Source organism: Eublepharis macularius, chromosome 12 (assembly GCF_028583425.1).
Source record: "Eublepharis macularius isolate TG4126 chromosome 12, MPM_Emac_v1.0, whole genome shotgun sequence".
In the NCBI taxonomy this organism is placed as follows: domain Eukaryota; kingdom Metazoa; phylum Chordata; class Lepidosauria; order Squamata; family Eublepharidae; genus Eublepharis; species Eublepharis macularius.
In genome coordinates, this window is record NC_072801.1 from 43,589,234 (window position 1) to 43,602,366 (window position 13,133).

Below are 13,133 nucleotides of genomic sequence, written 5' to 3' on the forward strand. Positions count from 1 at the left end.
GACACATGTTTAAATTACTACTCTACTGTGGAAGCTCACTGGGTGACTTTGATTCAGCAACACACTCTCAGCCTAGCCTATATCTCAGGGTTGTTGTGAAGATAATATGGAGACAAGGAGAATGATGTAAACTGCTTTGGATCCCCATTGGGGAGAAAGGCAGGACATAAAGGAAATAAATTATTAAATATAGATGAAGATGGGAGGCAGACGAAAGGTAAATTATTTCGTAGGTTTGAAGGAGATAAACCCATAGGGAAAGGTGAGCATATGGAGGCTACTAGGAGGAGGGAAAGAGGAAATAGTGTGAGTAAGGGGATACAGGGAAAAGTGAAGTATGCTGTACAAGCATACTTGTACAGATACTTGTTGCAGATTCCCAACCATGTAACTGGGACTGGCTCAGTCAGCACCATGCAACTGGGCCATATGGGAGCAGCTGCTAGGGGAGCAGAGGGGAAACCAGAGGGGTAGACAAAGGTGGGTTGGGAGGAGAGAAAGAAGCAGGAAAAAGAGAAGAATCCTGGGGGGGGGCAGAGAAAGGAAAGAGGACATGGTGGTGAAGTGGAAAATGAGATGCCCCTCCACAAGTCCTTGTGGGTCCCCCACTTGTCAGTATCATAATTTTGACACAATCCACTTTGGGACAACAGAATGGGATGCTTAATTTGACACTGGTGACTTTCATTACATTTCTTAATCCAGCATAATCCAGCCCCTCAAGAACCACTATGGCCAATATATCCACGGTTCAGATCAGGATAAAAGAAATGTTGCTTTGGTCTCATTGCAAATCCCAAAGGTCAGCCATGTTAGTCTAGTGTAGCAAAATCCTACAGGAGTCATGTAGAACCTTAAAGAGCTAACATGTTTTATTTCAGCATAAGTTTTTGTGAGTCACATATGCTTTTTTTAGACACATGCATTGTACAGCCCATGGACTTGATTTTATATACAGTATGTGGGGGTGAGGGTGGAAGAATGTTACAAAGAGAGCCCAGTGAAAAGCAAGATCCAAATGAAGGAGTGGTACAGAGTAGGTTTGAAACACTGCTAACCAAGGCTTTTTTTCAGCAGAAACATGGTGGAATGGAGTTCCGGCACCTCTTAAAAATGGTCACATGGCCGGTGGCCCCGCCCCCTGATCTCTAGACAGAGGGGAGTTTAGATTGCCCTCCGCACCACTTGGTGGTGTGGAGGGCAATCTAAACTCCCCTCTGTCTGGAGATCAGGGGGCAGGGCCACCAACCATGTGATCATTTTCACCAAGGGCAATTTAAACTTTAAAAAACTCCCCCTTTGTTCCAGCTGACCCAAAGTGACATCATTGTGCAGTCTTGAGTTCCACCACTGAGTTCCACCACCTCTTTTCCCAGAAAAAAAGCCCTGCTACTAACTAATACAAATGAAGTAGAATACATTATAGCACTTACTAGCTCTCACCTGGTTTGCATATTTGTTAGTTAATAATTTCTACTCTTGTGCTAGAGACAGCAATCAGAAGCATAATGTATGCCTGCCAGTTGCCAAGAACACTAGGCCAAGGCTTTTAAAAATACACACATTTCCTCCTGCAGTTGATGTTTTGAAGAAGTTTAAAAAAACAACAGCGGCCTGAACAAATGGAGAAATCTTTCAGTCATTCAATAATTTAGATTTTATTGAATATGTTCCCTCCTTTCCTCCAACACTTTGGTCTTGCTAATTAGGATAAATAAGAAGAGTTTGCTGTGAGCAAGGATAATAACTGGCGCGGCCTCCCATTTATTAAGTCACTTTCTGTGGGTGGAGAATTGATTGGTGGCTGTGAGTGGCATGTTGCCTAGACCTGCAGCGACTTGGAGGAGTCATTATGATCCGCACAAGGGCCCTAGCTAGAGATTTGTATTGATAAGGTGTCAGTTGGTTTTGTATTGGCCCTCTTGGAGAATTAACCCCTCTAACTTCCCCCTCTCTCTCTGCCCAGTGGTGAGTTATTACATCCTGGATATATGCCAAGTTTAGGTATGCCTCAACATCAAGGAAACCAAGCAACCATCCCCCAAAGTATCACAGTCCCATTGCAGTCTGATTGGCATTGTCAGGATCAGACTCAATTAGGTTGGCAAATAGCCTGGAGAAAAGTGTCCTGTCCCTTTAATAGAGATTTAAAGTGTAGAAATGGGCAGTTGAAGCTTTTAATTAATTTATTTATTTTGAAAATGTATATGGTACCTCTCCAGTGATATGCTCGAGGTGACTTACAGCTAAGATAATATGAAATCATTGTAATGCCCCTTCCCAAACAAACAAAGCCATTAAAACACAACCATTAGAAAAGAAGAGAACAATGCCATTAAAACAGCCAGGGCATGACCACAGCATAAAAAAAGCACACAGAGAACAGCCTCAAATTATGTAAATAAACTGGTCCTGAGGCCGGAAGCAAGCAGACCATATAAGGTTTAAAATATTAACTCCTCTGTTAAAAGCCTGGATAACAAAGAATGATTTAGCCTGGCACCTAAACAAATGCCTCTTTCATTTTATTCTCAAAACAAGGGTGTATGGTTAGACCAAGAGCACGTGGCTGGCCCAAGGTTCTATACAGAGTTGAGGTGTGAATATGGATCCCCCAGATAGTCCAGAGTTCTAATGTTTGTGTATGAGGAGGGAGGCAGCAGCACAGGTTGGAAATGTGTTGAGCTGGAGGTCTTTGCAGGGAGAGGCAAAAATGAAAAGGAACTTGTATCTCTTGTGTTGTGACTCCTCACTGCATAAAGCCTTGGAAATTAATCCCTTTGTGTTTACTACATTGGAAGCTGCCTTTCCAGGCCATTGTTCCATCAGGGTCAATTATGTCTACTAAGACTGGCAGTCACTCTTTAGGGTCTCAGATTGAGGTTTTTCACATCATCCACTACTTGACTGTGTTAACTGGCGATGTGGGGAGGTTAACCCTGGGGCCTTCCACATGCAAAGCAGATGATCTGCTATTGAGCCATTGAGCCACCTTAGCATGCTTTTATCATATGATGAAGATGAAACACAAGATGTGAAGGGATAGGGGGAAATTTCATCTCTAGCTGCCTACAGTAGGTTTGTTGCCTTGGGAATAGGGTTGCCAGCCTCCAGGTAGCGGCTGGAGATCTCCCAGAATTACAACTGGTCTCCAAGCCACAGGGATCAGTTCACCTGGAGAAAATGGCTACTTTTGGGGGTGGGCTCTATGGAATTATGCCATGCGAAGGTCCTTTCCCTCTCCAAACCCCACTTTCTCCAGGTTTCTCTAGGTTTCACCCCCTAGATCTCCAGGAATTTCCCAACTTGGAGATGGCAACCCTACTTGGGAACCCTGTTTGGGTGGAAAGGCGCCATATAAATGTTTTAAATAAGTACAGAAATAAACGTGCTTCTCCATATAACAGTGGGGCCTTCGATTTAGCAAAGAATTTCCTGGCTGTGCTCTGTCACTTTACTGATTCAGTCCAGGTTTACCAGGGCCAGACTCCAGAACCTTCACTGTTGAATTAATTATTGTACATTTGGAACTGGAGGGAGAGCTTCCCATCATGTAACCATGGTAGTGTGGCGTTTAGAGTGCCAGACTAGGCTGTGGAAGACCCAAGTTTGAATCCCTACTCTGCCATGGATGTTCACTGGGTGACCTTGGTTCAGTAATAGAGTCTTAGTCTAACCTTCCTCATAGGGCTTTGTGAGGATAAAATGGAGGAGAACAGAAAGATACAGGCAGGTTTGGTTGGGAAGGTACAAATGAATAAAAATAAAACATGAATCATTTAGGCATTGTGGTACTTGCATGGATTTTTCACAGATGTGGCACTGAACTGTTTTCTTCCAAAAAGTAATCAACGACACTGCTATATAATTTAGACAAAAATCCATGTTATTTGCAAATGACCTGAACATATCCTTCAAAGGAAAAGTAGTTTCAGAAGGCTGCTGTTTTGGATGAGGAGTTTGTGTGCATGGGCTGTGGAAGGGCGGGGATGAACTGTTCACTGCAAGCCCTCACTCAAATCACACCTAACACAGCTGCTTTCTCCCCTTTGGGGCTCCAGATGTATGTTTACCCTTGCATTTTAATATTGTTCCTGCTTAACAATGAATCTGGCACGATGAATCTGATCTAATTTAAATGCTCTTCCTTGGCATCTTGCCCACAGCTTTTGCATTTCTTTCACTGCAATGACTGTATTTCTCTTTTGTGGATCACTCATCTCTTCCCCAGAAAATTCCCTCCTGGGGTCAACCGTGTCCAAAAGTATCAGTGAAAGCTCTCCATTATCCTTCATCTTATTTAATATCACTGGCTTCTGAAATATGCTTGACTAGAAATTGTTCATAAATGAGGAGTTTAGTATTGGCACGTCTATGGCCTTGCAAGGGGAAATTAGGGAAAGATCCCTCTATGTACCTGGCTAGTTTCATCTACTAATGTTCCATTGATAGCTCTGGGGTTACCACCATCCTAACTTCCAAATATATTGTGAGAATATAACCCAAGCCTGCCAGAGTGAAGAATATTGGGATCCAAAATGAACAGAGCCTAAACCCAAACAAACCTGCATCAAAGACTATGGTTCCTATAGCTCACGGATTCTCAACCATAGGCAAAATCAACAGTAGCCCATACATGGGCATTCTCTGTGGTGGCCCTTACCCTATGGAACGGCCTGCCTGTGGCGGTCAGGAGAGCCCCCACTCTCCTAGCTTTCTGCAAACAATGCAAAACCAAATTATTTTAAAAGGCTTTTTACTCAGATAGGAGGGAATTATTGTAGGGAGGGGGTCTCAAATGCTTCGCTAATGAGTTAGGGTTTCCTTGCATATTATCAGTTGCTTTAAATATGTACTCCTATATACTACTTGTGCTTCATGTTGTTTAATGTCAATCCTAGAATTGATTATGTTCTGTTTCAGCAGTTCTTCAGCTATGTATTGGGTCCTTGCTAATTGTAAAATCCTATGACTTTTTTTATGGAAATGTTCTTGATACTGATTGTACTAATCTCACACTATGTAATCCGCCTTTAGTCTCAATGAGAAAGGCGGACTATAAATGACATAAACAAACAAACCAACAAACCTTTGGATTTGAAATGCAAGCAGTGGGTGCCAGTGCCATCACAAAGTGGTTGTCATATAGGGCCAATCACAGAAGGTTCCAAGAAGAGTCTCTTTTTCACATGGCTCTAGCTGTTTCCAGATTGGTGCTCCTTGCAGACATAGAGACAATTCCTTTTGGGGTCTTCTGAGGCAGAAAGTTCCAACGTCAGAGTTAGCTTTTCAGTTTGAGAAAGAAGGAAATGAGCACCAGAAAATATATTGGCATGTTGGAGATCGCAGAGATAGCTTAATGCCTAAAATTAGGGATGTTTCTGAAGATTATCAGAAAGCCACTGTCTGCTCTGGAATCTTATTTATCACCTACTTTTTTCTCCAGTGGGAGGGAACACAAAATGGCCTCTAATATCAACAAAACAAACCAGCCCCCAATACAAGAAGGGGCCTGTTCTGACTAGTAGGCATGTGTCCCATCTGTCTTCCTCCCTTGCTCTAAGCTACAACCCATACACTAAGAACTAAAGGGGGGAATCCTTTAACTTGAACCTTTGGGTACATCCAGGCCCTAAAACAGGGGTCACCAATGTTGCCAATGTCTTGCCTGTCACCAACCAAGTGTTTTTAGCTTCTGATCAGCTGTGGTGAATAAAACATTTCAGTAGCATCTTCCCCTAAGGTACTAGTTTAATTCTCTCACTCTCTTTTCCCAGTTTATTTTTAAAATTGCTTCTCTTCTTTTCTTCATTTGAGCGTCCTCTGTGTGGCTCCGCCTCCTATGGCAGCCATTTTGTAACTGGCTCTGCCTCCTGTGGCAATTATTTTGTGATTCTGTCCACCACCCTCTGTCAGCATTCCAAAAATGCCCACAAGCTCAAAAAAGTTGGGGACCCCTGATGGAAATACTTGAAAACAGAGGGAGGGGGGGAAACAAACTCAGCCATATCTTATTCAGCTGCTACTAGTCAATAGCGGGCTCGTCCCCACATCCTTCCCTAGTGAGAAATTTTACTTATTCGCATGTGTGAATGCCATTTGTGGTCTCATGCTCAGAGATATTTGTACACGTTCCAAGGACTCAGCCAGCATACTGAAAAGTGTGTTCCACATGCCTGCACATGGGTGAAATCAACAGCAGCCTGCACACAGGCTTTCTCTGTGGCAGCCCCCACCCTATGGAATGGTCTGCCTGAGGAGGTCAGGAGAATGTCCACTCTTCTGGCTTTCCGCAAACGATGCAAAAACGAATTATTCAAAAAGGCTTTTTACTCAGATCGGAGGGAAGTATTATAGGGAGGGGTCTCATATGCTTCGCTAATGAGTTAGGGACCATAGCCTTCACCACTATGTTGCCTTGCATATTATCTGTTGCTCAAATATGTACTCTTATACTACCTGTACTTCATGTTATCCTAATGTCAGTCCTAGAATTGATTATGTTCTGCTTCAGCAATTCTTCAATTCTGTATTGAATCCTTGCTAATGCTACGTCTTTGTAAAATCCTATGACATTGTTGTGGAAATGTCCTTAACACTGTATAGAAATGTCCTTGACACTGTATGGAAATGTTCCCAATACTGATTGTGCTAATCTCACGCTATGTAATCTGTCTTGAGTCTCAGTGAGAAAGGCGGACTATAAATGACATAAATAAAAAATACATAAATAAAAAACAAAGTTTAAACTTGCTTAACCGATGAGTTCAAATTGAGCTCTCTCTTTCTCTGGTTCATCAGGAAATGCATAATTAGAGAGACTGGATATTTGGCTGTGCCCTAAAACTTAATGGCATTTCAGTTTGGGGATGGTACCTAACTAATCAGCATATTTTTGACCAAGAAAAAATCTGCCTCTCATTTCATATTGGCTAGTAAGACTGGATACTGCTCTGGTTGGTTGAGACTAGCCTAATCTTATCAGATCTCAGATGCTAAGTAGGGTCAGCCCTGGTTAGTACTTGGATGGGAGATCACCAAGACAGTTCAGGGCTACTATGAGGAGGTAGACAATGGCAGATCACCTCTCTAGCCTTGGAAATCCTATGAGGTTGCCATAAATTGACTGTGAATTAAGGGTACTTTATACATATAAGATCATAAAAAGAGAGGCTAGGTTTATGAAATGTTATGTTTCTTTGTAATTCCTTAGCAATATTGTATCAGAGCAATGTTTTATAGTGGACCCTGCCTTTGGAGGCTAGGGTGGCAAGTGGCAACTCCAACTTGCTTGTGGACAACTGACCTTCAATTATCCTAGAATATGTATGAACAAGTTCAAATGTAATACACACTCCTACAAAAGTGCCTACCCTGACCTGGATAGCCCAGGTGAGAATGATCTTGTCAGATCACAGAAGCTAAGCAGGGTTGGACTTGGTTAGTAATTGGATGGGAGACCTCCAACTAAGACTAGCATTGCAGAGACAGGCAATGGCAAACCATCTCTGAGTGGAACTACAAGTGACAAAAGGCACAGATTGGACACTTGTCAGCTTCCCTCAAGTTTTGATGGGAAATGTAGGCATCCTAGTCTTGCAGCTTGGCTCTCTGACTGCTGTCTAATGGACTTTTCAACTGTCACTTGTCCAACATTCTGCCAAGCTGCCTACATTTCCCATCAAAACTTGAGGGAAGCTGACAAGTGTCCAATCTGTGCCTTTTGTCACTTGTAGTTCCGCTCTAAGTTAGTCTCTTGCCATGAAAACCCCACCAGGGGTCATCATAAGTCATCTCTGACTTGAGGGCACTCTCCACCACCAAAGGGTACAGAGGAGATAGGGCAGAAGAAAAGTTTCTACCTCTTAATACCAGAACTCATGACCATCCTATGAAATTCATTGGCAGGGATTCAGAAGGGACAAAAGACTTCTTCCTATAACACATCATAGCCTGGGGAACTCATTTGACCACTAGTTTAGATGGCTTTTAAAGAATGAGTCTACCAATGGCTACTAGACATTCAAGTCCTCAGCATAGAGAATCATACCTGATATCAGGCCTCTCTCTGCTTGACTCCTCTCTCTTTCCCTTCTCCTTATGTAATTTCCTGTAAATGATTTTCTTTCCTTCCATTGTATCTGAGGAAGTGAGTTCTTCTGACTCATGAAAGATCATACTGGAATAAATGTTCTTTAAAGTGCCACTGGACTTCTGTTTTATTAGACATGATAGCTAAATGGAACTTTCCTGTCCAGTGGCAGTATATCTGTGAATTCTAGTAGTTGAGAAGAATGGCTGCATTCATGACTTGCTTGTGGGATTCCCAGAGAAAGCTGGTTGACTGCTGTTGGATACAATTTACAATTTAAAGGTGAGACTATAATGGGCCCTATATTGGGGGTCTTCAAGAGGTGGACTGTAGAAATGTTTCTCCCTTCTCTCAGAATCTCCTTTCCGTGTGAATGCTGAACAAGGAATTACTATGGATCAGAAGAGTGTGGAAACCTTAAACAAAGTTCACCTTAAGGTCGCCATGTCCCTTAATTAGGGTAGCCAATTGACCAGGAAAACAATACCCTACCCAGTATGCCTTGGACTGCAGTATGGAATGCCAGAACCAGGGGCTGAACCTCTTCCTAGAATGAAGATAAATATGATCAAAGCTGTTGTTAAAAACCATGGCTGACTGAAAAATTGGCAACCTTACTTTAACTGAGGATTGTTAGTTTGCGCCAGTTATAGGAAAATGATAGAGGATGGATAGATTCAGTGCTTAATTTCTTGAAATAATACTGGACAAATCAAGTATAGTATTGAACTCTTACCCTGCCACCTCTTCCCCCCTCCCCCTCACGGCTTCATGCCCCAGCAATTACCTCCCTCAGGGGTGTGTGCCATTTGGAATATTTGCACCTAGCGTGGCCCTGAGTGAAAGTGAATTTATCATCCCCCACTGCTTCTTAAGCCTGGAAGTTTCTCCACCTGAACATACAGGTGGTGCTACCTCTTTTTGCCTGCAAATCCCTCTTCTAAATGCTGTGAGGCCATTAATCCCCATCAATAGCCCACTTTTAAGGACATGTGATTCTATTTGCTTGATTTTATGGCTGCACTTTTCTCTCCCTTCCTTACTCCTCTAATATCACTCCCTCTTCAAAGGAGAGTCAGTGTGGTACAGTGGCCAGAGCATCATCTAGGATCTCAGAGACCATGGTCTGAATCCTCACTCTGCAATGGAAGCATGCTGGGTGATCAGCCATACACTCTTAACCTAACCTACTACACAGGGTTGTTGTGAGGATAAAATAGAGAAGTCTAGTATGATGTAAGTCTTTTTGGAACCCCATCAGTGAGAAAGGTAGGGTATAGATGAACTAATTAATTGCCTTACAAGTTGCATGTTGTCTTCCTGTAAGCCATCAAGTTTAGTGACGGTGCTACTGGTAGGTGTAAACATATGAATAAATGAAAAGGTATACTGCATATGTTCAGAGGCAGTGTTTCTTTAAAATCCTTTCAGCTTTTCTATAAGTGAGCTTTGGCACTGAAACCACTCTGGAACTGAGCCGCATCTCATATTAAACCTTTGATACAGTTATCTTTCTAATGCCTCCAGACTGATATAGACAGAGCAGAGTCATTAATGATTAGTTATCTATATTTGTCAAGGCTCAGTTTGAGCAGGGCTGATCAGAGTGTATCCCTGGAATCTATTCTTCATGCCAGAGTGCAGCCCTGCATTTGTAGCTGGTATTGGAGGCTGAGAAAATTAAGGCTGTTCTGCAAACACTAAATCTGGAGTTAAGTCCCATTAAACATCTTGGAACTAATCCCTGAGTAAATATTCCTAGTACCAGAATGCAGCAGTCACCTCTCGTGTTATGTGGCTGTCCAAAGATAGGCCAGTCTTCGCCATCTCACACCCAGCCTCTGGAGCCCTGCCCCACAGAAGGCAGCCAGCAGAGGATGTGGGGGGTCCCACCAACCCCATACTCCCCAGGGCAGGCTGAGATACAGCATGGATTCCAGAAATCCAGCCCAGCAGAGGAGAGGGCAGCAACTACTACAAATGCATCACACTGCCAGGAGGATCAGATGGCCAGCAGGAGTCCAGGACTTCAGCAGCCTCTAGAAAGAATCTGCCTGCAGGTGACAACAGGCTCAAGCCAGCTGGTGGGGAGACTGAAACCTGCAGGCCTTCTGGCGTAGCCAATCAGAGGCCAAGGGATGGCCTATCGCAGAGAAGGAGACTACTTTTCCCTTCTCTGATAGGCTAGCCTGTTCGGGAGGCAAGAAGTTGAGGGAGAGAGGGCCAAAGCCAGCACACCAAAGAGAGATCCCTCAACAGGCAGAATCAGCAGCATTGGATTAGGGCACGAAGAACAGGATCCTGGAGGAGAGAGGAACCAGATGGTTCAACCTCCTCCACTTTCCATTCTTATATATACAGAGGGGAGGGGGTGTCAAACCAGGGTCTCCCACAACCTAGTCTAGTGTTCCTCACACTAATTGTCAATAGTAATTTGCATCCATGGCTCTTTGGATGAGTCCATGTATATCAAGAGATCTCTGAGAGCTGATGGTGCATAAATGATGCTATCTGAGAACAGCAAAAATCTTTTGGGCCAGATTTAGCTGCAAAAGTTGATCTTTCCAGTGGCCAGAATTCTGTGAGCTGATATGCATGCATTTCCCCACAGCAACCTCTGTTAGATGTTTTCACTGAGAGATCACCCTGGACTAGATCAGGCAATGTACATAAAAGATGTGTCCACACATAGTTGAATATTGCAAGCTAGCAATCATTCACTTCCTGGAGTATCTTGTCCACACAGGGATATCCAGCTGTGAATAGTTGCTATAAGTCATCATCCAACAGTCAGTGGATGCTACTGAAGATATTACAAATAGCGTAGTTTCAAAGTAAAAATAAACAGATGTGTATGTGTGTAAGTTTTAGGGTCAATCTCATACATTGCTTGCTAAAAGGTTTAATTTGAATAATACTCTGTTACTCGGGATGGAGTTATAAATCCAGGAGAATGGATAAACAGAAGTCCTTTGACAGAATAGATTTCTGCGTGTTCAAATTAAAGAATATAAAAAGGGATTCTTAAAAAATAATATATGGGGTTTTTGCTGTTCACTGCTGCCTGCAGTGGATTAAAAAAATAGAATTCTTTGCTCATATTTTAAGGGGAGGGCGTTGTATATTTTGAAAGAAAGAAAAAAAGCTGTCTTCCTTTTATTTCTACACACACACTCACATACACACACACAAGGAAAATAGTTATATGTGTCTAGAGATATGTGGGTGTGTGGGAGAGCCGTGGAAAGCACCCACTGCCCTTGCTCTTTCCATAAAGGAAGATCTTTCTGGAAACGTGTGTGTGTGAGAGAGAGAGGTGACACCGTTTATTTGCCCAGGAAAGGAAACGGTTTTGCAGACCATCTCAAAATGCCATCAGTAAATGTGTCTTTAGATGTAGAGCCCATCAAGATAATTGTGGGATCGGATCTTCTGAATGGAGGGCCTGGAACCCGCCGCCTCCCCGCCTGCGCCGAAGCGCGGCCAACATTCCATCCGCCTCCGCTCATTTCCCCCGCGAAGAAACAACACAAGATTTCTGCCGCCTGTAATGGCCGCCGGCCGGGCCCGCCGCCCCCCTCGCCGTGTGCAGTCTTCGCGTCCTGCGCCATCTTGAGCCTCCAGCGCTCCCCCGCCCGCCCCGCCACCTCCTCGCCTCCAGTGCCTGCCCCTCCTCGCCAGCATCGCACGGCGTGTTCCTTTGGCCCGCAAACGCGCCTTGAATGCCTCCCAAAATCCTGCCATGTTCGGGGAAACACCAGTGACTTAGCAGAGACGTAATATGATTTATTTGTGTGTGCGTGTGGGTCTGTTAAGCATTGTGTATGTCACACCGCCAAGCAGTCGTCCTCTGACCGCTTTTCATTCACGACCCGAGCAGCCGCTCCCCACCCCCCACCCCACTCGCCCCACGCCGCCCCTTTCGGGGAACCTCGGCATCCCTTTGGCGGTGGAAAATGCAGCGAAAGGAAAGGGAAGAAAAGACATAAAAAGAATTACACCGGCAGTTCAGGAGTATGGTTGACCATATCTAGAAAGAAAGAAAGAAAGAAAGAAAGAAAGAAAGAAAGAAAGAAAGAAAGAAAGAAAGAAAGAAAGAAAGAAAGAAAGAAAGAAAGAAAGAAAGAAAGAAAGAAAGAAAGAAAGAAAGAGACTTCGCGTCGGAAACCTCCCCTCCCTCTCTATTTCTAGATAACTGAAAACAGAATGAAATCCGTGCTCTGTGGGCTATTTCATCCCCTTCTTGAATTTTTTCTTCTCTTTTTTATTTTATGCTTGTGCATTATTTGAACCATTTAACTTTGTTGATCGGCTCCCTCTCCTCCCTTCCGCACCATTCTGACACAAAATTTGGGTTCCTAACTTTTGATTCTACTTTTTGGTTGCCACTAAAAAAAGTACAGTAAAAATACGTTTGTGGGGCTCAGTATCCTCTAGCTAGGAAAACTTCGCGCGTGTATTATTATTTGCTATTCGTCTTTCGTTCATTCAGATTAATGAACATGATTATAAGCTTGTTGTGCGGGGCGCTTTTTCGTTCTGCCAGAAATAAAAATTCCTCTAAATGTAGCATGAGTGAATAACTCATAGGAAAATGTCAATTCTGAACATAGCTACTGGTTTGTGAATGATACTAACAACAATTCTTTTGTTGACAAAGTTTGACATGCGTGGTGCTGTTTCTTACCGCCCATTCCCTTCCTAGTTTACACTATTTAGTGTTTGTTTTATAAAGATTAAGCTTATTATAAAGTAGTCTGGCTCATTTTAAAAAAAAACGCCCAAGAAGAAAACTTTGGTTTAAAACATGTCATCTAAATTCCTTTAAACTGAGCACAGCTTTTTTTTTTAAATCCCCTGTTAAATATTGCAAAGAGACTTTGAGTGCACATTGTAAATCTATGGCATTCACACAACCAATATAATTCACCACTTATCTTTAAAAGCAGAAAAAGATGTATAACTTGTATAAGCCAGTGTTGTAAGAAGGCTAAAATATTTATTTATACTGCTGAAATATTTATTTATAGCACTCTTCCTA